This window comes from Hipposideros armiger, unplaced genomic scaffold (assembly GCF_001890085.2).
Source record: "Hipposideros armiger isolate ML-2016 unplaced genomic scaffold, ASM189008v1 scaffold_89, whole genome shotgun sequence".
NCBI classification, from domain to species: domain Eukaryota; kingdom Metazoa; phylum Chordata; class Mammalia; order Chiroptera; family Hipposideridae; genus Hipposideros; species Hipposideros armiger.
The window spans coordinates 632,015-657,371 of NW_017731439.1; the positions used below are offsets into that span (position 1 = coordinate 632,015).

A 25,357-nucleotide genomic window follows, 5' to 3' on the forward strand; every position below is an offset into this window, starting at 1 on the left:
TAAGAGATGAGGAGAGGAAGACTAACTCTTGATAATTTTTTGAGCCTCTTGCTACTCAGGTCAGTCATACCATTGGAGTCTTTGATTATGTGAGCATATAAAATTCTTATTTGCTTATAGCAAGCCAACATGAGTGGTTTCCCACCATTTGTAATCCATCAAGTCCATATTAATATTCTTATTTAATACAACTCTTTGGAGTAGCTACTACTTATTAACCCCATTTCATGTATAAGGAAACTGAAGCAGCACAGAGAGGCCACATGGAGGCAGAACTCAAACCCTGGAAATGTAATCCTGAGAGCACACTCATAAACATTTCGCTTTCCTTGGCGATGGGGAAGGATTCACAGAGGAAGGTGTGACATTTAATTCCAAGGGGACACAAGGCCTTATCAGGAGCAGGGAGGAAGGCTTCTAGGTGGAGGGAATAGCTTGGACAATGACAAGGCCTATTCTGCTGAGAAGAAATCTCAACTGAAATTCACCACGCAGGTGCCCTACAGCCTGTTGTGGAGGACTGTTCTGTGATGTGACTGCTGCCAGACCTACCAGCTAAATCCGGGCTGGAATAGGAATCGCTTCCCGAAAATCCCCTCAGGGAGATCTACCCTTCCCCTATGCTCCAGGTGTGCTGGTTCTGGAAAAAGCCTTTGCCCTAACAAAGCCCATAAGGCTTCTCCCACTGTCTGGGTTGGGTCACATACCAGTACCCCTATCTTTCCTGCCCCACTCTATATATAATTCTTAGGGCCTGCCATGTTGCCCAGAGAATATCCACGTCATTTTGCTGCTGCTGAAGAGGAGCCTCGCGGGTAAATTCCCTTAATTTTGCCTGGGGAAATTTTTCCAACACCTGAACCCAAGCGGGTCCCGTCTGCCCGAGAGCATCAAATCCCAATACTGCAGGGACACCTCTGTCCTCCTGGTCTCTGGACCCATTAGGACCTATGCTCTGCACTAGGGCCCGGTTGGGTCCCCTGTGGAGTCTGGGTTAGGTGAGGCACTTTCAACCTGACAGTTCAGGGTAGGGGCCTGGCTTCCACTGAAGGCTTGCACTCCTTGGACTGGGTCTCTATCAGCCCCAGGAGGCTCTGGAGATGCTCACAGGGTTAAACAGAATGAAATTGTCAGAGACCAAGGGCTCCCTGCTCTCTCCTTACCCCCTCAAATAAAAAACTGTACAGGGGATCAGAGCAGTGCTTGCAGAACCTCAAACCGAAAACAAATAATTCTGAATTTTTTTTTTTTAAGGAAAAGAACGTGAACCTCACACTTATATTTGCTTCGGTTTTCATTTGAAGATGAGGCAGTGGGTACCTGTGAAGGATATTTTCTTAAAGAGGCTACTTCCACTGACTGCCCGTGGGCGCTGCGAAGGGACAGGCTGTAGCGATTTAGTGCTCCCTACCCCCTGCTGTTGCGGGCTTGAGATTGATTCTAGGAGACTGGGCGATGGGGTGGTGGGCACGGCAGCGCTGTTGGGGAGAAAATGAGATTGGGGGTGGCTCCAAACCCTGGCATGAGGGAGTGAAGACAACTCCGGAACGAGAGAGGGGCGCCCCTTCCTTTCAAAGGGGCGATTCCAAAGTCTGCGGGTAAACTGAGGTCCGCGTCCTAGCACTGTTGGACGCCTGACGCCTGGCAGGAAGCCTCGACCCTACGTTTTGCCCAGCACAGGGCGAGCAGGGCTGGGTCGGCTACTTTTCTTTCAGGAATGGGTGGGGACGTTTGGCGCTTAGCTTTGCTGGGGTGGAGGGGCGTGGGGCCCAGGTGGGAAGCGCCGGGCCTGGGATACGAGGCCAGTGCACCATGGTCTTCGGCCCTGGAGGCCACCAGCTTCCCCGCCCCCCGCGGGGCGGGCCCGGGGAGGAGCTGGGTGCGTCCCCGCCCCGAGGCGGAGCGGGGGCCGGGCCGGAGCGGACCGGGCGGGGTGGGCCGGGGACGCTAGGCGGAGCGGGGCCCCACACAGGCCGCGGCGGCTGGCTCGGGCCCCTACGGTCCCGGTGGCGGCTGGAGGAGGAAGCTAGGCGGCTGAAGAAGGAGGGGAGGCGGAGGAGGCCGAGGCTGGAGCGCCGCTCGCCGCAGACTCACTTCCCGGGCTCAGCAGGGAAAGGTACCGCGCGCGGGCTCCCCGGCCCCGGCCCCCGGCGCCCAGACCTCGTTGGGGGATAGGTAGGGGCTGCGGCCGCCACAGGAGGGTGAGGGGCCCGGAGCAGCCCCGAAGGCTCGGCTGGCCCGGAGCTCCGGCAGCCAGCGCGGCGCTCAGGCCGGAGGGCTGGGTGCGCGGCGTTCCCCGAGGCTCGAGGAGAGCAGTGGGCGCCGCGCACACCTCGCCGGCGTCGGGGGAGGCGGTGTTCGGGTCCCAGGGACGACGATCTCGGGAGGGGGCTGCGTGAGCCCGGCTAGCGCGCCGGGGTGGAGGGCAGGCCGGACCCTGCGAGCTACGTGCGGCTGAGGAGCGCCTGGGGCGCTCGGCAGGCGCGCTCCGTGGGCGCAGACAAAGCCGGGCGCCGACGCCCCGCGACGACTCGGGCGGTCCAGAGGGTGGGCGCTGGGAAGAGAAGAGAAGCCTGCGGGGCGACGGCTGGGACACGGGTTGAGGCTGGGCAGCCCTCTCTCCGGGCGAACGGGTGGTCTCGTGGGGCGCTGGACAGGGTGGGGAGCAGCTCTCTTCAATGGGCCAACTAAGTGCTCACGGGCTGCGCCAGGCTTGGTGATAGCCACATTTGGAAAGGGGTAGTGTGTTCGGTCACTTTGGGGAGGGGGCTGAGGGAGGCCACTGCCCTGGGGTGGGGGCTAGGGCTCTGGTGAAGTGGATGAGGGTCCCGTGGACCCCTTCCGAGCTTGCCAGGCAGGGACACCGCTTGATGAGGTAAGCACAGTGGTTGGAACATATGGTAAGATGTGTCCACAGGTTGTTTGCAGAACCTGCTAGTGATGGCACATCCCATGCCAGTCCGTGGGAGGGCCACTTGTCCAAGCAGTGAAACAAGGCAGGTGCCCCCGGGGGTCACTGGAGTGGGCACGAATGGAGGGGATAGGTGTGCATCTGAAAGTGTGTGCATTGAAGGCCCACATTTGTATTCTGCTTCCTTGGCCCCCCTTCCCCTCCTCTTCTCTCTTGTTAGGGATAGGAAGCATCCCAATTCCTGCCACAGGCCCATGCCTCCACGTGGGCACCAAGGTGGCCCGCTCCCTCTCCCCCCTTCTTCAGTTACTTCTCCTCTCTCTAGTGTTAGAAGTGGCTTCTTCCCCCCCTTAATCATTCACAACAGTGTAAGAACATACTTTGGCACCCTCCTCCATCGTTCCTCATTCTCCCCCAGCAGCAGACCCACTTCTGCACTCGTCGCAGCAAAGCTTCTCCAGAGAGCTGTCAGTACGTGCTCCTCTGGAGCACGTCCCTTTGGCTTCTCAGCCCACTTGACCTGGCTTCTGTCCCACCACTTCACTGAAACTGTCCCAGTCAAGATCTCCAGTGATTCCCCACCCCCACCCCCAGCAGGCCTTCCTTGACCTCTCTTTGTCTTGTTGGTCATTCTCTCCTTCTAGAACCAATAATCTCTCTTGGCTTCGCCTGGTTTTCTTTTCTTTCCCTGGCTAGTTCTTTCTTAGTCCTCTTTGGGGACAACTTCACTCAACTCCAAATGCTGGAGGATCTCAAGGCTCTGTCCTCGGCCCCCTCATCTCCCCTGGCTCCCTTCCCTTACATACTCCACCATGTTCTCATTCTTTCTTAGGATTTTTAAATCAAGCCTTAATTGACAAAGAGGCACGTCCTAAACGTACATCATTTTCATTCTCATGATTTTAAGTAGCAAATTTTATCTCTAGCCTCTCTATCCAACCACCCATCTGATGATTTATGGTGTCCTGGACATGTCATAGGTATGAAAAACTTCTTACGGATGAAACAGAACCCTGATTGCACTCCTCAAATATGAACCTCCTCAGGCCTCCTCTTCTCAGTAAACTCACCCAGTTTAAAGACAGGAAATGAGGTGGCATCAACTCCTCCCTTTGTCACCCTCCTCACACCCAGTCCAACTGCAAATCCTTTTGGTTCTTTCTGCAGCATCTACCTGGGGCCTGTTCTTCAAGCTCTGACTTCACTTCTCCCTCCCTAGGCTACTGGCCCAGGTCAAGCTACCTTTTGTGTCTTGCCTGAATGCTGTGATAGTTGCTGCCTGCTTTCCCTAAGTCCACACTTGTCCTCCTGTAATCCATTTTAACAGAGAAGTATTTAGAGAACTATTGATTAGATAATCTCATTCCTCTAAATAGCCCTCATAGCTCCCTGTTGTTGCACTTGGAATACAATTTCAAAGTGATTCTCTGGCCTATCAGACCCTCCATGATCTGGACCCTTTTGACCTCCTCCAGCCTTGTCTTTTTTTTTTTTAAAGATTTCTATTGGGGAATTGGGGGGATGGGAACAGTGCTGGGGACTTGGGGGAAGGGGAACAGACAAGTTGCTGTTGTTTTGTTCTTCAGTCTAGTTGTGGAGGATGTCGCTTCACTGGCCCAAGTTGGCACCATCATTGTGCTCTTCCCTGGCGAGGCAGATCAGTCGCCGGCTTCTGGACGGCCGCTCACTGCGGCTGCTGGCCACTCACGCTGGCTGCTGGCTACATACGGTAGCCCATGACAACCCACTGCCGCAGGGGCTGCAGCCTATGCCATCGCCAGCGACTCACAGCAGCCCAGCTCCTGGTTGAGTTGTTGTTCAGCATCTTAGCTGTGGAGGGCAGTGTCACTGGCCCTCATATGTGGGATCCGAACGGGGCCCTCTGGCGTCCCAAGCCAGTTCTTAACCATCGCGCCACTCGGCCGGCCTCTTCAGCCTTGTCTTGACCACTGTCCCTTTGCATTCTTCCTGACAGCCACATCTGAATCACTGACTTTGAACCTCCCAAGCCTTTTTCTGCCCCAAGCCCTTTGCTTGTGCTAGTTTCTCTTTCAGGGTGTTCTACTGGGCTGGCCTGGCTCCTCCTTATTTTTCAGGTCTCAACTTAAATTGCCTTCCTCATATGCCTTCCCAGTCTTGGTAAAGGGCCCCGCTCTGTCCTGTAATTCATTATAGCATCTGCCTTCCTTTCTTCATTATATTTATCACAGTCTATCACCACTTGTTACAGTTGTATTTTTACTTTGCCTGGCTTCTCAAGGGCTAGAACCTTGACCGAATGGCCCACTGCTGTATCTGGAGCATCTAGCACCGTGCCTGGCACATAGCTGCTGCTCAGCAAATCTTGAATCAGGTAGGACGGTCAGGGCTGGGCTACGCAGAAAGAGGTGGGTATTGCAGTCAGCGCAGGAGCCCCCTTTGAACCTCAAGTGACACTGAGGATTTTTTTTTTCCCCCCACAAAAGCAGTTGTGCAAATGGCTGCAAAAATCTGAGAGGGCCAGTGGGTGTGGAAAAGAGAAGTGGAGAAGATACAAGAGAAGTGTCTTGAAGGCAGGCCTGTATGCCTAGGAGGAAATTGGGAGTCTGGGGGATGTAGAGTCGGTGTGTGTAGCTGTGGGTTGGGAATAAATGACTTCCTTTGCTCTCTTTGGTGAAAATCCAGGCTGGGTTTACAGAGGGGTATGTGTGTTCTCTAACTCAGGAGATGAGAGCGGCCTGGCAGCTGGGGATTTATTTCAGGCTACTTACTCCCTTGGGTGACTGCTGGGTGCCTGGCCTTGGGGGCTGGGGAGTTGAAAGGGAGGAAGAAGCCGGGGCTGGGGATCTCTCTATAGACCCTTGTCTTTCCACCTACACTCTCCTCTTTGCACAGAGGAACCAGCTGAGAGTTGAATTGTGTGGCTGGTGCTCTCAGAACGGAGGGCCAAGAGCCAGGAGACCTAAGATCTGGGTGGGAGGGGAATTGGGTCCCCGGCAGGCCGACTGGTGATGGACCAAGAGGACACTGTGAGGGGAGCCCTGGAACTAGGGGCTGGAGGTCCAGATCTAGAATTGGGCTGGCGTGCCTAGGAAAGGCTCTGAGCTGGGACAGGTGGGAACAAGGAGGGTGTCCTCAGTAGGAGAAATCAGGCAGAGGCCAAGAGGTCGGGCCAGGGCCCTCATCTACGCACTGGGTGTCAGGCAATGTCTTAAGGACTTTGTGCATTTTAAACCCTTGACTCATCTTAATAGCTCTCTAAGGTAGGTCTTATTCCCGTTTAACAGATGGGAAGACCGAGGCACAGTAATACAACACAGTGGTGACAGAGCGAGGATTTGAACCCACGCAACCTGGCTTCAGAATCCAACCTCTAAAGCACCCCACTCTCCCACTTCTCTCATGCCTCTCAGATACGCGCCAGCCGAAGTCTCCTTAACAAACAAGTGGTTTTCCCAGACTTCCCGAGGTGCCTGGCCTTGGGGGCTGGGGAGGTAGGAGAGAAGTAATGTAGAAGGGGTCCTTGCTCCAAGTGGGCAGCTGGGTTTCCTGGCTTCATGCACTGCCTTTTCTCCCAGGAGGGCTTAGGCCCAGGCTGAGTAGTTGGGTGTCATGCACATTGTGATTTCAGGGTGCTGGGGAGGTCAGCTGCTTCCGGTACTAAAACAACTCCCTGCCTGAGAAGCCACCATTAGAATGCCACCCCTTTGGGTTTAGCATCGCCCACTTCTCTCTTCATCTGTCTCCTGAGAGCCAGGGAGGTCAGGTGGGGGCTCTGCAGATACACCGGCCTGTTTTGGATTCCATCTAGAATGTTGTGGGTCTGAGCTTCAGACTTGGCCTTGGGAAGCCTGGCTGGGGGTGAGGGTAGGGTTGGGTTGAATGTGGGAGTTGAGCTAGGGGAACAGAGAAATGGGAACTGCAAAGAGCTCAATGTGCTTCACTATTGGCCCTGTCCTTACCTCTTTTGGTCTGTTTGTAAAATGGAATTAGAGAGGCTTTTTTCCTTTCTTCCCCAGAGCTTGTGGAAGCTGGGAACTCCTTACCGTTCCATGCTTGAGTGTCTTCTTACAGACCCATTATGAAGGAGGGCTTCCCATGGGACACCAGCCCCGAGGAACTGGGCCAGGAAGGAGGGAGGCAGGAGGAAGGTGTGGCAGCCCTGTCCTGCGAGGCTTTCCTGTCTGGTCATGAGAATGACTCTGCGCAGGTGACTTGGCCTCCCAGGGGCCTGGCCGGCTGGCCGAGTAAAGGTTTGCTGACCACACAAGGATAGAGACTCTTTGTTCCAAATCCGGAGCCCCAGAGTTTAAGGGATCTGCTCGCCTATCTTGACAAGATTTCTTCCAGCCCTCCAGGAAAAGAGGGAGGCAGAGTTGGTGGCTTCTCTTCTGCATTTTGGGAAACTGAGGCCCAGAGCAAGGGACATTGCTGCTGGAAGCTCCCCTGGCCCGTGGTTCTGGCAGGGAGCATGCAGGGGGCTTAGCTACGCTGCCCAAGTCTGTCTGTTGATTTGAGGTGAAGGCTGTGGCAGAGCCAGAGGCTGGCAGGCTAGAGCTGAAGGGTGGACTTCTTGACAACTGGATGCTGGGCCGTGTTACCTTTAGTCATTATTTGGCATCTCCAATGCCCTGGCTTGGGGCTCGCAGCCACTGGGAACACAGGGCAGGATCCCCGCTCTCCAAGAAATAAGAGGGAGCCATGCTGGATGTGATATAATAAGGCGGAGTTCAGACGAGCTTCCTGGAGGAGGAGGTAGTGCTTTTGGAGGATCCTGAACTCTTGAGCGGCTTTGGCCGACAGAGAGGGGGATGACATTCCCAAGACAGAGGGGGAGCCCAAGGCTGGAGAAGTGGGTTAAAGCCAGACTGGGGAAGGCCTTGACTGCCAAGCTGCTGAGTCTGGACTTGATTCACTAGGCCCCTGGGAGCCACTGAACGTGATAGGCCCTGGGTGCAATGACTTGATTAGAACAGTGGCCTATAAAAGTGGTTCTCAAACTCTTAACATGCACATGGATCACCTAGGCAGTTTGTTAAAATGCAGGCTCTAATTCAGCAGGTCTAGGCTGGGGCCTGAGACTCTGCATTTCTAATGAGCTCCTGGGTGGTGTGATGCTGCTGGTCCGTGGGCCTTCTTCGTGTACCCAGGGTTAAGGCTGGGGACTGGAGGGCCAGGCAGGTGCAGGGATGGGTGCAGGTCAGGTGGGAACTGGAAAAGGCGAAGAGGCCCATCCTGGCCCCTGTGGACTGTGTTTGGGGAGGTGTAGGGACTGCTTATGTTGGGCCTGAGGTGGGAGCAGGGCAGAGGGGAGTGTGTAGAGGGTGTGGGATGCAGGGGGCTGCCCTCTTGGGAGGTGGGACTAGGTGAATGGTCTCTGGGGGCTTGGCGAGGAGACAGGCTTGATTGCCAGGGTACCTGACTATCAGGAACTCCCAAGACCACGAGAGGGGTTCTTAGGCAACTGCCCCAGGGCAGGATGACAGGCAGCAGCATGGAGGGCATCTTATCTTTGCCCACAGCTGAACCCAGCCCTGTGGGTAGCCAATCTGGGGTGAGCACTCTTGTTCCAGCCAGGGTGGGGCCAGGGAGATTGGGAAAACAGCTGACTTCATCCCAACATGCCGTCTTCTAAAAGCCCCCAGATTCTACCCAGCTGCTGAGCCATCCCGGTGTCCTTCACCCCCACCTGCATGAGCCCTTGTAGCCACCGCCGATGGTTACCTGAGCCACTGTTGGGGTCTTCTCCACCGGGTCCCCTTCCTTCCTGGTACACCTGGAGGTGGGGAGGCCCAGATGCTTCTCTCTTCTGTGCCCCTGGCTGGGCCACGACAGGCAAGTGTCTGCTCCCCTCTGAGGCCACAGTTTCCTATAAGTTGAGGGATTCAGTCCTCTCCTTGGAGAGCAGGGGAGAGGCGCACAGGGTTTGTTGGGTGGGGGCACTGCTTCTTCCTAGAATGGCAGCTTAATACTTTTAAATTTTGATTTAATATTAAAACTTGAATGCTAATGATGGAGTAGAATGAGCAATTTGCATGGAAGAACTGTCTAGCTTGCTTTGGGGTCTCCCAAGGTCCCTCACTCTCCAGGCTCAGCATGGCCTGGGGAGTGGTATCTGAGGGCACTGGAAGGATGAGGTCCCTCTAGACGCTGGCAGGAGGGTAGGCAGTCACCTCACCCAAAGGAAAGTGGCAAGGGCAGGCAGGAAGGCAAAGGTTCTGCAGCTCTGGGCAGCGCCAAGAGGGGCTCTCAGGCTAAGTTCCCCAAATGTACCATCGGAAAAAGGATCACAGGGCCCAGTGCCTGCCTGTGTGCCCCCTGCTGTGCCAGGCTGTCCTGAGGGGGTGGGAGGGGGCGGCATTTCTCAAAGACCCTTCTGAGAAACCCCAAGTATTCAAAGGACAAGTAAGGGTAGAAACTGGGAAGTTCACTCCACCACTGGGTGGGAGATTCAAAATGCTTTTAAGAGAATTAAAGGCTCTGACAAGTCCTGCAGAAAAGAAATTATTCGGTGTTTTCCAAATATTTGAAATCCTTTTTTTTTTTGAATCCTTCCTAATAATATCCCACTGACTCGGAAAATGCCCAGTGGGAAGGGCTGATGTGGACGGATGCTGCTCCACAAAAGACCACAAACGGGCGATGGGTGGTCCCAGAAGTGCCAGGGAGAGAAGAGAGGGTGGATGGATAGCTTCCTGGGGGAGGTGGACTTGGTAGGATGGGTACCATTTGGATGGTCAGTGGAAGAAAAGGGCACTATAGAGGGGGGGACAGCCTGGAGAGGACTGGGGCCCAGAGCCAGCCCTGGGTTCTTGTGGCAACAGTTCTGCCTCACCGGGTAGGTGAGGAAGGAATCTAGGAGGACCTGTCTGGGGCCTAGGACCCCATGGTAGCCAGGCCCTGGTCTTTAAGGTTCCGGGAGTGCCTCCCACCCCACCACTCCTACCGTCTCCTTGCTCTACCCATTCTCTCCCAGCTGTTCATCTCAGAGAGCAGGGTTGTAACCCCTCTGTGCCTCAGTTTCCACATGTGTACCATGGGAATAACATTATTTCCCTTGTAGGGTCATTGTGATATCGAGTATCTGTTGGCTGCTCTTAGTGTGATTGACAAGGCTGCAGGTAGTGTCTCCAGGATGGGCCCAGGGAAGGGGACCATGGTCAGAGACATGAGAGGCACAAAGACTAGCCAAAAGCATGACGAGGCTTGAGGTGGATTCTGATTAGACCAGAAGAGTTACCTTTTGTAGAGGAGAAGAAAAGTATGGGCGAGGGTAGCCAGGACTGTCTTCCTGGAGGAGTGGCTGGCGGTACCGGGAGGCTTGGGCAGAGTGAAGAGATTCCACAGGTCATGCTTGGCTCTGTGGGCCTTGTCTGGGTTTGGGATTCAGAGCATCATGTGAGCTGGTGGGGGAGACAGAGAGATAGGGCCGGGAGGAGGTGTCAGGGGCCTGCCTTCATTCATTAGGCCATGGGGAGTCATCAAAGGTTTTTGAGCAGGGCAATGGTTTGATTAGAGCAGTGCTTTAGTGAGAAACGTGGCAGGGCTGTGATGGTGGATTGGGGGTACAGGACCCCCCCACCCCCACATTGGTCTTCCTCACAGAGTAGCTGTGCCCGTTTACAACTCAAAGCATGGGCCAGGGTTGGGTTGCTTATATGACCCTAGTCTTCAGATTCTCAGAGCTCTGAGTCATTTTCCCCAAAAGGTTGGGAATTTCATCCTGTTGCCTTCCTGGCAGGACGTTGCAAGTGCAGGAAGGGGGTGGGGGGTGGGGGGATCCAGGGCCCCTGCTCCTTTCCCCACCTCCTCCCCTGCGGCTGGGGCACTCAGTGAGGCCACCCTGCTTTGCCCCTTGCCACACCTCGTTTCCTCTGAAGTGTGAGGACTCTGTGTTCAGCAGCTCAGGTGGGGGTGACGGGGTGTGGCATTTCAAACAGTGACCCAGGAGAAGTTGCTTTAATGGTTCACAGTTGGGCAGACAGGAGGACCCTGGCAGAGGATGCTCCTTGAGCTAGCTTACCCAGCACAGCGACTTTCCTGTCCTCCTTTGCCCTTCTCCTTCTCGCTCTTCCTCAAACAGTTGGAGCCCAGGACTTTCCCCTGCGGTCTCTAAAAGGGCTGGGAGGACAGGGGAGGAAGCAAAGCCTTTGGGCTCAGCCAGAGCAGGGGGTCTTGACCTGGGGGAGAGCAGCACCCCTACCCTGCTTAGTCCAGATTTCTTTATCCTCTAGCTACTTCTTGGAGGAGGGTGTTAAAGAAGGTGTGATGTAAGCCCAGGAGAAGAAGCACTTGGAAACGAGTTGTAATTTATTAGGAAATGGAACAAAGAACCTATCCACCCTCTGCCAACTTTGTGCCAAGCCCTGGCAGACCCATAGTTCCTGCCTCAGAAACTATGGCCCCATAGAGCCTGAGCTATTACCCCATTTCACAGACGGAGACACGGGCACTGCCAACGCATGGCATGACGGGGTCTCCAGCCCAGGTTCTAGGAAATCTGGTCAGATGTGTGTTCTTCACCTCACAGACCCCTTAGAGCCTCCTCATCACAAGCAGACCTTCCCCCTCAAGCCAGGCCAGCCCAGCTCCCCGAACTCCTGACCTCAGGGAGGAGGGGCTGATGGGTGCTTTTGGACTGGCAAAAAACTAGACCTTGAGTCAGCTAGATTTTAAGATGACTCAGGCAGAGACACCCAGGACTACCAATGGGCAAACATTCTTGGGAAAGATTTTTAAATGAGGCCTTTTTAAAGGTTAAACATACAGATCCCTTCTACTCTCTTTTATTTTGGAAAATTGATTTTAAAAATCCTACACAATTAATGGAAAACTTTTGACTTAATCTGAGAAAGTAACTCAAGACAATGAACTTGACTCATTCCTTGGTCTTTTAAAAAAAGTAAAGTCTGAGTCTTAGTATTTTACTAAACAAATTTTGGAGCGCCTTATGTCAGAAGGCAGGTATGGAACCTCTCGGAACCTCTTGGTTTCCTCCGTTGTAGGATGAGGGTATTGACATGAAAATTCACTGATATATTCCACTTGAAATGCTTAGCACTCTGTTCTGTCCCTCCGACACGCTCAGGGAAAAATAGTGATAACAATGATGATAGAATTGTAAGCACAAACATTTCTTGATTTCAAGAGCTGGTGAATTATTAAGTCTCTGGGAACTCAACAAAAGGACTCGAAGAATATATTTATTGTACAGGCTCAGTGTCTTAACTCTGTAGGTTTTTTTTAAAAGATTTTATTGGGGAATTGGGGGAGGGGAACAGCCAAGTTGTTGTTCTTCAGTCTTGTTGTGGAGGGCGCCAGTCACCATCTGGCTTCTCATTGGCAGCTCGTGGTCTCTAAGCTCAAGGTGCTGTGTTCAGTCTTAGTTGCGGGTGGGCGTAGCCACCATCCCATGTGGGAGCCCAACCAGCAGCCTTAAGAGCGCACGCCCTATCCACTGAGCCATCCGGGCGGCAGCTCAGCTCAAGGTGCTGAGTTCAGTCTTACTTGCGGGTGGGCGAAGCCCACCATCGAACAGGCAATCTTGTTGTTACACCAGCTGAGCCATCCTGCTACCTGTTGGCAGCTCAGCGACAGCTCAGCTTGGGCTCAGCGTCACTGGCCCATGTGGGAATCAAACCGGCGGCCCTGTTGCTTAGAGCTCGCGTTCTTAAGCCAACTCTTAACCAACTGAACCACTTGGCCAGCCCCGTAGGTGTTTTATAGATTAAATCGTGGGGTCAGGACCCACGTGTGCATTTTGAAATGAACGCCACTGGCTTTTCAGACTTGAAAAGCTCTTGCTCCAGCTCTTGCTGGGGTTCTGCGTCAGGGTAGAACTTTATGGAGGGGCCTTTATTGGGTGATCCTGTGTTAGGAGATCCTGTGTTAGGACTTGTTAGAAGAGCACGGTTACACTTCCTGAAGTTACCAGGTGGAGAAAATCGTGGGCCACTGAGAGAGGTGACAATCTAGAGGGAAGTCTGAGTTAGTTGCTCTTAGAATTGTGTGTGTATGTGTGCAGGCACAGCAATTAGACCACTGTCCCTGTCCCTGTTTATGGAGGATGAAACCAAGGGCCAAGGTTTCTGTGGCCTGGCTTAGTGTAGTGCCTGGCAAGCCTTGAGCCAGCCCTCATGGGGCAGGGAGACTCGGGTGGCCCGAAGCCCACCCCACCATCACCCTGGGCAGGAGGCAGGTGGCCGCCCCTTGGCAACCCTAGGTTTTGGCAGTGCAGCTGGGTTAAGCAGCCAGGCATAGGGACACCTCCTGCAGGGCAGCCCTAAGTGCTTGGCACAGTGTGTGCAGTATCATCAGCCTGTGGGGAGGGATGGGACAGGAGAAGCGGCAGGCCAAGGCCTTCCTCATGCCTGCTGCCCCAGGAGGCTGATGGGAGCCTGAGAACCGAGCGAGTGCTGTGCAGAAAGAGATGATGAGCTCAGTGTTGTCAAGCCCTGCTCTGCCTGCACTCTGTCTGGGTGGCCTCCATGACATCTGTGAACCTCCCTGAGCCTGTTCATCTGTAAAATGGGCACCCATTTGGGCACCCATTGGGAGTATTAAACGATGCCATGAATGGAGACGGCTCAGCGTGGGGCCTAGTGCATGAAGGGCTCCATAAATAGAAATTTGCAATGAGGTTCTCCTGGTGGCTGGATTTTGTGGGGGATGTTTTTGTTTTCCTGTTTTCATTTTGTTATCATGCATGCCACCTTCACTCTGTGATAAACTGTGCTGAGTGGGGGCCATAGGAGAGGGAGCTTTATGAGAAAAGAGTTTATAGTTGGAGGGGGACCCCTTCCCTCAAAAGCTGCCTTGGACTCAGCAAGCCTTGGACACTCAGCTCTGCTGTTGGGGCTGCAGTGTCTTGTTGGGGGCAGGGAGCACGGGTTCTGGGCTGGACAGAGTGGGGACCCCGTGGCTCTGGAGAGAGGATGGGCTTGCAGGAGAGCCCCCTCCCCCTGGGAGCTGGAGCCAAAGCACAGACAGGCTTTGTGCAGAGTCACGAGGGGCCAGCAAGGGGGAACTGCGCCTGGGCTTGAGTTTGTCTCATGAGCCTCAGTTCTTGTGAGTGGTTTTGAAAGAGTCAGTGGAAAATGCTGACTGGGCAGTCCTCCTTTACCCCAGAACTGCGGGGCTGTGGCTCCTAGCACGGAGAGGGGAGAGACCTGGCAGGGAAGCCACCTCCTCATCGGCCAGCTTACACCTCCCAGGCTTCAGGTGCTCCAGGTGCAGAATAGGGATACTAACCCAAGTTGGGCTGGTCAGGGTGGTGCCTGCAGGTGATGCCTGAAGAAGTGGGGCTGCGAGAGGGGCCCTGGACCATGTGTTTGGGCACGTGCTGGGCATTGCCATAAGAGGTGGCCTGGAAAAGCATTCTCAATGCTGGAGATAGCCCTGAGTAGAGAACTGGGCTCTAGATTTAGACTACCTAGGCCCTCCTCCCACCTGCGGGTCTTGTACCAAGTTATTTGGCCTCAGTTTCTTGTCTTTCTTACCCCACAGACTTGTTGTCAAGGGGGAAGGGCACAGTTGACACATAACTTGACAGGGTTTGTCATTGTGGTGTCATGGCTGGTCACCCGAGTCATCCTGACCCCGCCCTTGCTCTCACCCCCACATCCTCTTTCAGCAAGTTCCCAGGAGGTCACCGTAGCACTTTCACCCTCTGATTCCTTATTGCCTGTCACTTCCTCTGCTCCGTTGTCACCTTATCAGAGAGGCTTCCCTGAATGCCCCACACAGAGCAGCTGCCTTTCCCCTCACCCTGATTTTCTTAGAGCACCTGTCACCCCTGATCTGTTAGATCCTTGATGGCGAGGCTCCTGACTGTGGCTGTATTCTGAGTGCCAGAGCAGTGCTCACTGAACTTTTTGTTGTTGTTCTTGTTGTTTTTATTGTGGGGAAAATGTACATAACTTAAAGTTTACCATTTTAGCCATTTTTATTATAAGTAACAGTAGTTCCCCCTTATCCACAGGGGACTCCCAAGTGTTTGCCTGAAACTGTGGATTGTATCAAGCCCTCTAATGTAGATGTTTTTCTATGTACATACATACCTATGATAGAGTTTAATTTATAAATTAGACAACACTAAGAGATTAACAACAATAACCAACAATAGAATAATTATAACAAAATGTGGTCATAAAAGTTATGTGAACGTAGTCCCTCTCTCTCCCTGTCACATATCTTATTGTACTGTACGTATAGTGCGGCTATGGTGGACAAAGGGATGATTCACATCCCGGGCAGGACAGAATGGGACGACGTGAAATTTCATCACATTACTCAGAACAACGCACAATTTAAAACTTAGGATTTGTTTATTTCTGGACTTTTCCATTTAATATTTGTGGACCGCTGTTGACCATGGGTAACTGAAATCTAGGAAAGCAAAATTGAGGATAAGGGGGGACCCCATGATGTCTTGTGCCCACCCAGACGTCTCACTGCTCTGTGCGCTGGCTCTATAGTGCCTGCCTTGGTTGCTGAGTTACTGTGTGACCATCCTGCCCACCCCATCCCGCCTCCTCCGGAGGGTTGGGACTGCAGGTGATGCCTGGTGAAATGGGGCTGGGAGAGGAGCCACGTGCCACACTCCACTGCCAGTGGGGTCTGTGTTCTCTGGGGACCTGGGGCCACTTTGCCCTTTCTCCTGGGTGTGCCCCAAAAGGGTGAGGTTATGTGTGTGGCTCTCTCACTTGGGGAAGCTCAGAGCAAGCCCTCCAGGCCTGCATGTGGCTCGGGTGGTGGCTGCTGCAGCTGTGGAGGAAGGTCAGGTGAGTGGACATGCGGGACTGGAGTTCGCAGGATGAGCCCTGGAGGGAGGGAAAAGCAGTGTTGAGAACTGACGTTGTAAGCAGCACCTCTGAGCCTTTGCACATGCAGTTCCTGCTGCCTGGAGCTCACTTCTCAGGTCTGTCCTGGAAATCTCCTCTGACCCCTCCCCCTGCCTCCATTAAGTGCCCCTCCTCATCTTCTTCCACCTTATCGCTGTACATTGTACCTGTGAGGTAACTGGCTGTGGCCTTGTCTGTTTAATCCATTGCTGTGTTCTCCCCATATACCGTAAATCTTTCTGAAGATACCTAGGACCCCTGAGAGAGCAGAGCAGGTCTGATGGCAATTCTCATTTTACAGATGAGAAAACAGAGTCTTCCCCAAGATCACTCAGAGCTAGACCCCATCCTGCACCCTGAGTCCCCCTAAAGGGAGCAGCCCCAAGGGCAGAGGTTGGCCCTCTCTGGCTTGAGGTACATTACAGATATGAAATGCAGAGGGCTTAGGGAGCTGGGCAGCTGCAGGGGAGTGGGATAGGGGGAGACCCCCAGTTTGAGGGGAGTGGGAGAGTGGACCTTGGGCCCTCCCTGTCCTGCTGTTCTCTCTGCCTCCCCCTCCCCTGCCCAGGTAGACACTATGCCTCTGGGATAGCCTGGAGTCTGCACTTGGAGCCTGCTATAGAGCAGTGATTCTCAACCTTCGCTATATGTTATCATGTAGAGCCCTTAAAAAATATCCACGATGGGACCCCACCCCCAAAGAGTCTGATTTAGATGACTCAGTGTGGTGGCTGGGTATCAGTCTTTTATAAAAATCTCTAGGTGGGTCTGATGCACTGGCTAGGAAGGAGTTCCTGTCTTCTGGGCCTTGTAAGCCTGGCCCAGGCTCTCAACTCATTCTACCCTAGTCCCGAATTTCAGAAAAGAGGGAGCTGGGCCCTGCATGGAATGGGGAGTTTTTCTGGGGGTCCCCACCCTGGAGGGTTCCCCAGGGAGAGAGAACTGATGACTGTATTAGCTATCTGTTGTTGTGTAATAAACTACCCCAAAGCTTAGTGGGTTAAAATAGCAATAAATATTTATTAACCTCATAGTTTTTGTGGGTCGGAAACTCGGGAGCAGTTTAGTTGGGTGTTTCTGGCTCAGGGCCTCTCAGGAGGTTGCCATCAAGATGGTAGCTGGGGCTGCAGTCATCGGGGGGCTTGACTGGGGCTGGAGGGTTTGCTCTCAGGGTGGTTCACTCACATGCTTGGCAAGGTGGTTTGGCTGTTGGTAGCAGGACTCAGATTGTTGCTTTATGAGCATCTCCATAGGGCTGCTTGAGTTGTCCTCATGATGTGACTGGCTTCCCCTTTAGGAAGCAGTCGAAGAGAGCAAGATGGAAGCCACAATGTGTTTTATGAATGAGTTTTGGAAGCCACACTCCATCATTTTTATAATATCCTATTGGTTACACAGGTCAGCTTGGAAGGAGACTATATTAGGGCACAAGTACTAGGAGCAAGGATCACCGAGGGCCATCTTGAAAGGTGGTGACCACACAGATTGTCCTGTCATTGCACTTGTAGCCTCATAGATCTTACCTGGGAGGACGAAGCACCCCCAGTTAGTGGAGGGGCCCCCTTCTTTCCTAATCCTTTGCTCCTCCCCTGTCATCAGACCACAGCAGTGTCCCTGCAGGGTAGGGTGGTTCTCTCTGAGGCCTGGAGGTCTTACTCTGGAGTCATCATGCAGGGGGTGGTCTGTGACCTCTCAGTTGGCTGGACTTTCCCTAGCCCCTTACCACATCTGGTGTCCTGGCCCAGCCCTCCCCGTGGTCACCCCACTAGTGTGCAGAGTTGGGCCTGTAGGAATATAAGAACTACTGCTGCCACATGCCTGGCTGTGGGCTAAGCACTTAGCATTGTCACACTCAACCCTGATAAAGAGGCAGGTACTCTTTATCTTTGTACCGATGAGGAAGCCAAGGCTCAGCTCACTCATTTAATACGAGGTAGCAATTCAAACCACTGGTATTCAAAAACAAGGGATCTCACCCCAGAGCCTGTACGAAAACCACTGTGCTATAAGGTGTCCCCAAAGGAGGGGACTATTTTTCAAGCAGAATCATTAAGTGAAACACAGCAAAGTGTGTTTTTGTGATTATTTTGTGTGTGTATGACAGAGTGACGTGTGTCTTTCTGAGATTTCTCAAGGGCCATGGTGACTTAGCTGTCTCAGAACAGGGCTGGTACCTTGGTTTTGAGGTTGTTTTTTTCTCTAGGTCCAGCCATTTTAGGGGAACTTCCTCCCAGGGAATTGAGTGACTGAGAGCCCCATTTCCCATCAGCCCTCTCCTGCCCACGGCCTGGTCTGCTATCCTCAAGGGCAGTCTCACACCAACGTAGTCATCAGGATAACAGCCAGCTCTGTGGACTCTTATAATTCTGTGGTTGAGACTTCCTGGAGGGGGTTCAGAGTAGGGGTGTCAGGTCCTGCTTAGAGGGAGGGGATCCAGGCCATGGAGTCTTATCCGAAGGGTTGCTAAAAGGAGCCACAGTGAAACCTTTGCCTTTAGGACTTAGCTGGGGTACATAGGAGGTTGGCTAATAGGGCCTGGAGTGGGCCTCACTCAGGGTAGGGGTGATTATTCCCATTTTACAGATGAGGAAACTAAGGCTCAAGTGCCAGTGGACTCTCCAAAGGCCACACTGATTAGGGGCAGAGGCTACCGCCTGGGCAATTTTATCTTCTCCAGGAGTGTCCAGGAATGGCGTAGTTATCATGTCAGACCCTGGCCTCTCTCTGGGCCGAAGGGGGATGGGGTTTGCCTGCCTCTGTAAGGTCTGGGATCGGAGGAGAAGAATGTGGACCCTGCCGGCTGAGAGGTGACTGCCTACCCTGCCAGACAGGACATCTGCAAGAAGACACACACAAAGATGGGAAACCAGGGCATGGGGTGTGAGGAGCTGGGGTTGGGACTGGATGCTGAGCTGTGGGGCTGGCCCAGATTTTGAAAGGTTCATAGGAGATGTTTAGAACCATTGTGACTGCCACCTGATCTGATCTCTGGTCAGAGCATGATCCACTCATTTGTTTTTGCTGAAGGTGGGATCTCTAAGGTGGAGTTTAGGGTAAAGCTGTTTGGGGGTGGGTATGGGAGCAAGAATGCAGTCGCAGGCTCTGCCCTGGCCCATCTCCACCTCTGTTTCTGTTTCCAACTGCACAGTCATCAAAGCTGCCAGCCGAGCGTTATTTATGCCCATCAGAAAGACCTTACCTTTTCTCTGGCTTCCTTCTGTATTCTCTTCCCCTTCTCCACCCGCAACTAACGTTATAGCCAGAGGCAGGTGGTCTCCAGGGTCTCTCCCTGCAGGCAGCTATAAGCTGGGGTCCTGGAACAAGCCACCTGGGTCTGTCCCATCTTGCAGAGCATCATGGGAAGTAGAGGCTGCACAAAGTGCTCACCTCTCCAAGAATCCCTCCCCCTTCTGCCACCAGTGCCTGTGTGGGCCAAGCGTTGGATCTGTCCCCTCAAGTACCCTGTCTGTGTCCCTCCATGCAGTATAAGCTCCCCAATTCTGAAAAGGCTTACAAAGCCTTTAAAAGTTGTGCTTTTTGGGACTTTACACATCTGGTTGTGGGGAAGAGATGTGGCTGACAAAGACGGAGAGAAGTCCAAGTGCCAGAAAGGAAGATGGGGCCCCCCAGAACCCCTTCCTCACCTCGGCCTGTGAGGGCCAGAGGACGTTGCTGGAGGGAGGGCTCTGAGAAATGAGGCGTCCATGCCTTGTTCCTTTTATGAGCTTGGTGTTGGCTATTGGCCTCCATCTCTAATACCTGCCCCTACCCCCAAAACTGGGTAGGATGGTCAGGCTGAGACAATATTGAGGGCAGTCTGATTGATGTCAAGGTCCAGTCTGATATTAGGTTGGGGCCAAGGCTGAGGCTGGGGTCTGAGTGCAGGTGAAAACTGGGGTTCTTTAAATGAACTGGAGCTCTGGGTTCTAGGAGAGGTGGCACCCACCTCTGTACTGGTCTCTTTGGGTCACTTCCTCCTTCTCCTTCCTTTTCTGAGGTGGCCCTCGCAAGTAGCCACCCCTTCTGCCGCTGCTGTCATTTAATGTTCCCAGCAGTCCCACCAGGTAGCTCTACCTGACCCCTTTTACAGATGGGAAAGCTTGAAGGCTAAAGGAGTCAGTGAAGCATTTTGGGGGGCTTAGACAAGTGTGTCCAGGAGGTGGGGTACAGATGCTGTGTCCTTGGAGTGAGTTCAGAGGTTTTGGCCAGGTGGGGCCCCGAGAAGGGCTCACCTGGCAAGGAAGAGACTGAGCTGGGACCTGGGTCTCTGGGCTCCCAGGCCAGTCTTCTCATCCCCGTGTCTCTTGGGCTCACAGGCTGCCCTTGTCCTGTCCCCCACCCCCCGTGACTGGCCAGGCCTGGCTCAGCTATCCTGCCTCTTTTACTTCCTGGCTGGCGTGTCTGGGTAAGGAGGGCTGGGGAGGGTCTGGCTGGGAGGAGTTCAGGCCCAGCCCCTTCCTGGGGTTGAGGGGTAGGAGGAGCCTTGCCGGCAGACACAGAGCCCCTTTGTCTGGGCCGCTGTGCAAAGCAGCTGGTCTGGGATTTCTGGGCGTTTTTACATTTGAAGAATAATTGCATTGTCTGGGGGGTCCCTTGAGAATCAAAATCCCTCCCCAGACCAGCCAAGCAGTCCAAAGAGATTCCCCTGAAATTCTGTCTCCCCTCATGTTAGGTGCCTGAGACAGAGGGGTCCCTTCAGGGAAACTGAGGTAGGGCTGCTGCCCTCAAGCACTAGGAGTATCCATTGGGAGGAGAGACTTGGAAATCTCCGAGGTTGGTTGGGGAGGGTTAAGGTGGTCCCCAGAGCCCTGGGCAGGGCTGAGAGGAGGGGAGCAGCCTGCTGGTTGGAAGGGGTGGGCTCATTTTTGAGTGGAGTCTGAACCCTAAGAAGTGAGGTGAGGTGAGGTGAGCCAGGCGGGCTAACTGCCTTGGCCATACTCTTCTCCTCTGGGACATGGGTCACTCACCTGGGTGACCCTGAGAAAAGGAGAGGGAGGCAAACACATTTGGGAGTAGCCTGTGTTCAGGGGTGAGCCAAGAACAGGTAGAAGTTTTTCTGGTCCTTGTGAGGGGTGACTGGAAAAGTGTGGGGCATCTGGGAAGCTGGCCCTTCGTGGCATCGTTTTTGTTGTAGTGGCCACTGTTGGGGAGGGAAGCGACCTGCTGATTGCTGGGTGAGCAGAAGTGGACTCCTACGCTGAGGCGGAAGGGGCACCCCGTGCTGAGCTGGGCCACTGACCTTCCTTGTAGTTCACTCCTAGGCTTGGGGAGGGGGTCAGCAGTCTAGCTTGGGACCCTGGCCCTGCTCAGTGATGATGGGGCTGCAGCCTCACTCCAGAATAATAGACAACAGGATTTCCTGGGGCGAGATGCCTATGTGTGGGGCAGTGGCTGGGTGGTGGCGGTTACAGAACAGAACCGGTGCAAGGAACTCACATTTCCAGGGTGTCTGTTGCTTCAGGAAACATCAGTGGAACAGGCCTTCCTGGGGTTCGAGCAACAGACAACCGTGCAGTCACACAGCTGCACAACCACAATGCCCTACACAAGGGTCTGCATTTAAGAAAACCCAGAGCCAGCTTCTCTGAAGTGTGGGGGAGGGGTGTTTCCCACATGCCTTCAGCTGGGCCGCACTGGGGGGGGCTCAAGACTTTGGTGAAGTTGGGGTATGTGTGTATGTTTGAGGGCTTGTGAGTGAAAACTGAAGCCAGAACGGCCAGCTAGGCCAGCTAGGGTCAATGGCCGAGGCCTGCCTCATACCTGGTACATTGTAGGTGCTCAGTGAATTGCTGGGTTTTATTCCTGGTCAGTGAGGGGGTGGCTGAGCAATTCTGTCGGGGTGCGGTTCAGATGGAGGAGGCAGGCCGCTGCCTGGGGAAGTTGAGGGTAGGGTAGAGGCAACAGTGATTTGGGCTGTGGGGTTGATGTCTTGACCCAGTGGAGAAGCTTGGGTCTTTCATGAAGGATGCTGTCACTTTTGAGCCTGGGGGTGCTTGGTGCTCCATGGTTTTTTAATTGAGATGGGGAAAGCGGAAGGAGATGCACAGTACCCCCAGCTCAGTTCTGGGCATTTCCAAGAGAGGCTGAGCGGGGTCATATGTGGGAGGCCAGGACGAAAACATGTCTCCTGTATTTGGCGGTTAGGAGGTACTTTTTGAAGGGTAAGTCTCAGGGTGACAAATGAAATGGTGAGGATGTTGAGAAAACGTGGGTGGGGAAGTGGGGACGCTTGGCTGCTGGTGCCCATTCCTGTTGCACGGCCTCCTAGTCTTCATACGTCCCTCTTTGGTGACTCTGCCTCAGGACAGGGCCTTCCTTCCGTTGTCTCCTCTCTCCCCTGCTGCCCTCTTCTTTTCAGGTTGGCTTCTTGGGCAGCTCGGTCATGGCGCTGTTGGCTCTGTGCAGCAGGGGGAGGCTGTGGCCTGCGGGCCAGAGTGGGAAGCAGGATGGAGAGGGCAGTGGGGCCTTGTGAATGGCAGTGAGACCCTCATGCCGTAGCTGGCCTGATTTCTTGAAGTTACCAGGCTTGGCCTGCTTGGGGATATGGTGGCTCCAGGCTCCCACCCCCATTCTGCCATGGAAGCAGGAGCGAGAAGGCGAGTGCTACTGCGAGTGCTACTGCCCGGTGCCTCCTGCCTCCCTCCTCCCTCTCCCTCCCTGCCTGGCTGAGCCAGCACTTTTTTCTTCTCTCCTTTATCTGCTAGAAAAGTACAGGGCGTTCTGTTTCTCCTGTGCATACAGATCAAGGCGCGGATGTTATTTATTTATTTATTTATTTCCCCAAGTTGAGAGAAGGGCAGGCAGGCACCAAGGAGCATTAAGTAATTCTTCCTCAGTAAGGCATTTTCTCATAAAATTAAAATAAAATACTCTTTTTGAAAGGAAAACACAACACAAACCAATAGGAAGCAAGTTGTCTCCCCTATTCGCAATCAGATAACAGCACCTGAAGATCCAATTCAGCATATAGCTGAGGGCCCAGCACACAGTAGGTGTTCCTGCACATGATTTTCTCTCTTTCAAGCTTGGACCCCAGGGTGTGTTGGCTGCATCTCTCTGCCTTCTGTGGGCTATGCTAGTGGCTTCTGTGGCTTCTTGGGGCCCCCAGGGGTTCCCATCCCAGACAAGGCCTGTGGAGGGACAGGACTGGGGGATTAGCTGTGAGGGCCAGGGACACCGGTGACCTACATGATCCCACTTATCTGCTACCACGTTGGCACCCCATGTGTGATGTCTGTCTCTGATACTTGGGAACTCGGGGTTCTTTCTGTGTTCATCTTAAAGGCAGGCTTTCCGCCTGCATTTCTCAAAATTCATTCCTGAACCCCTTCCCAAAGGCAATCTGCTCGTAATTTAGCTACAGAACTTCACAAATGATTTTCATACACGCGCAGCCCTTGAAAATGCTGACAGTCTTGTGACATCCACATAGGGCCTTATTGGACTGTCACAACAATGGAGTGAGGACCAGCTGGCCATTTTAGAGAGAAGGAAGTTCAGGAAGGGCTGGGAAAGCACTGCTGCCCCAAGCGTTCTTTCCCTAGGCCCACTTCCCAAGGTAGCGTCTTACCCAGACCCCGGATTTTTAGAAGTAGTGCCCCAGGCACCCTGCGATGAGACTTCAGTGTGGGCGGGACCTCTGGTTTCATCCCAGTCACACCCTGAGCCCACAGGAACTTTTCGAGAAGGGGTTCCACCAATAAAGTTTGAGAACCACTGCACCAATCCAGCCCCTTTATTGTATAAAAGAGTTTGTTTCGGGGGTGGCCTCAGGGTGGGGGTGGGAATAGGGATGGGGATGGACGCCCAGAGACCAGTGAGCAGTGCCCAGCAGTGGTGGTGTCAGTGGTGGCTTCCAGCACCCTGTGTATTTGCAGACCTGCTGTAGATCCTGCCTCCCTGTTGGCTGCCCTGGCCTCCAGGTGCAGACAGCCACACCCTTCCCTAGATGTAGTCCGCAGGAAGGAGAACCTGGGGGAGGGAAGAAGGGAGGAAGGAAAGCCCTGATCGGCATGCTCCTGGGAGGCTGGACAGAATTTCCCCGGGGAACCTGGGTGTGGGGTGGGAGGGGGTGGTGCAGGGACAGGAGGACTTAAGGAGGAGGGAGGAGGAATGGGAACGCTGGGGCACAGGGTCTCCTGGAAGGAGGCCGGGCACCAGTCAGAGTCAGAGCCCCTACCTCAGAACCTGAGATTCCGCCTCAGAACCTGAGATTCCGCCTCAGAGACGCTCCAGGCCTCAGGCACCACCTTCTGGCCCTCTAGGGAACCACGTCTGCACCGAGCCTGGGCCTGGAGGGTTTGGAGAGAGTTTAGGGGCAGGAGTGGGGGGACATTTCCATCCATGCCCAGGTGTGGCATTGGCAGGTGGAGTGGGTGGGGAGAGGTGCAAGGAGCAGCTTCTCAGACTGAGCCTATTTAGAAAAAGACCGCTTTGCAAAACCTATGATAAAAAGATGTTCGAGGGTAAAATTTTAGTGAGCAGTCCTTGAGATGTGTGAAGGGAGTCACGTGCCAGCTTTTATTTGTTTTTTTTTATAGGGAGCCAGGAATCGGTATCTGAATGGTTACCGAGGTATAAACACACACATGCAGGGAATGGCACAGATCCTGAATGTCCAACTCCACGGATCTTTGTATGTTCACTGTGTAACCACCATCCAGACCAAGATCCATAATCCTTCCACCCCAGAAAGCTCCCTCCTGACCCTTCAGTCATCCTCCCCACCCCCATTTCTCTTCTGTCATCACAGATTGATTTGACCTCTTCATGAACTTCACGTAAATGGACTCCTACAGGATGAGCTGTTTTATCTCTGGCTTCTTTTGTTCAATGTAATGTTGAATTTATTGCTGAGAGCTAGTCCCTTGCGTGGATATGCTACACTTGGCACAATGTATTTATCCACTCTCCTGTGGATGGACTTCGGGGTTGTTTCTGTTTTGTGGCTGTTGTGAATAAGGCTGCTATAAACGTTCTTTAGCATATCTGTTTGGTGGAATGTGCCATGTTAGGTATGGGTGACAGCTTTTTAGATGCCCCCTGTCTGCTGCCCAGAGCAGCCACCTCGCTCCCTGTTGTTAGGTCCCGGATACTATTAGAATCTGCAGTTTCTGCCATTGAAACAGCAAAGGCAACTGGGTCAGGCAAGGAACAGGGACAGAATCAGAGCTGAGTGGCCCCCCAGGGTGACCCATGGACACCTTCAGACCTTTCTGGTCACTCTGGGAATAGAAGGGTAGCTTCTCTCAGCCTTGGGGCCAGATTTATGGACCCCCTTGGCCTCCCATCTACTCCTTAGCCTGGCGTCTCTGAACAAGCTGGCTTAGCATAACTGTCAATTTGATGTCTGGCCTCTGGTGCCACAGGTCCTCATGGTCCACTGTTTCCTGGGCTCCTTGCTGCTTTGCGGTGACTGAGGGGCTGGATGGTTGGAGAAAACAACCAGAGGTCTACCCGGAATAGCAGAGGCTCGTCCAATACCGGCCTCGTGGCATTTCTGGGGGGAGGGCGGGACTATGTCCTGCCCACCAAATTGCCACCTCATTGAGGCTGTGAAAGACGAACAGAAAGCCAGAGGAGAAAAGAAGGGGCAAGGAAGAGAGAGTACCAGGGAAGAGCCAGG

General features: G+C 53.7%; 1 protein-coding gene across 5 annotated transcripts in view; it reads left to right on the top strand.

Moving 5' to 3' along the window:
* The first annotated feature begins 1,908 nt into the window (after positions 1-1,908).
* The window catches only part of SMOX (spermine oxidase), a 35,299-nt gene continuing 11,850 nt past the window's right edge, over positions 1,909-25,357 (top strand). For 3 of the 5 annotated variants that reach the window (XM_019644647.1, XM_019644652.1, XM_019644650.1), the window contains exon 1: positions 1,909-2,116. The gene's annotated coding sequence lies outside the window, so the exon portion shown is untranslated. Of the gene's footprint in view, positions 2,176-24,281; positions 24,368-25,357 lie in introns of those variants that run through there. The other 2 variants (XM_019644649.1, XM_019644648.1) reach the window with 2 other exon arrangements.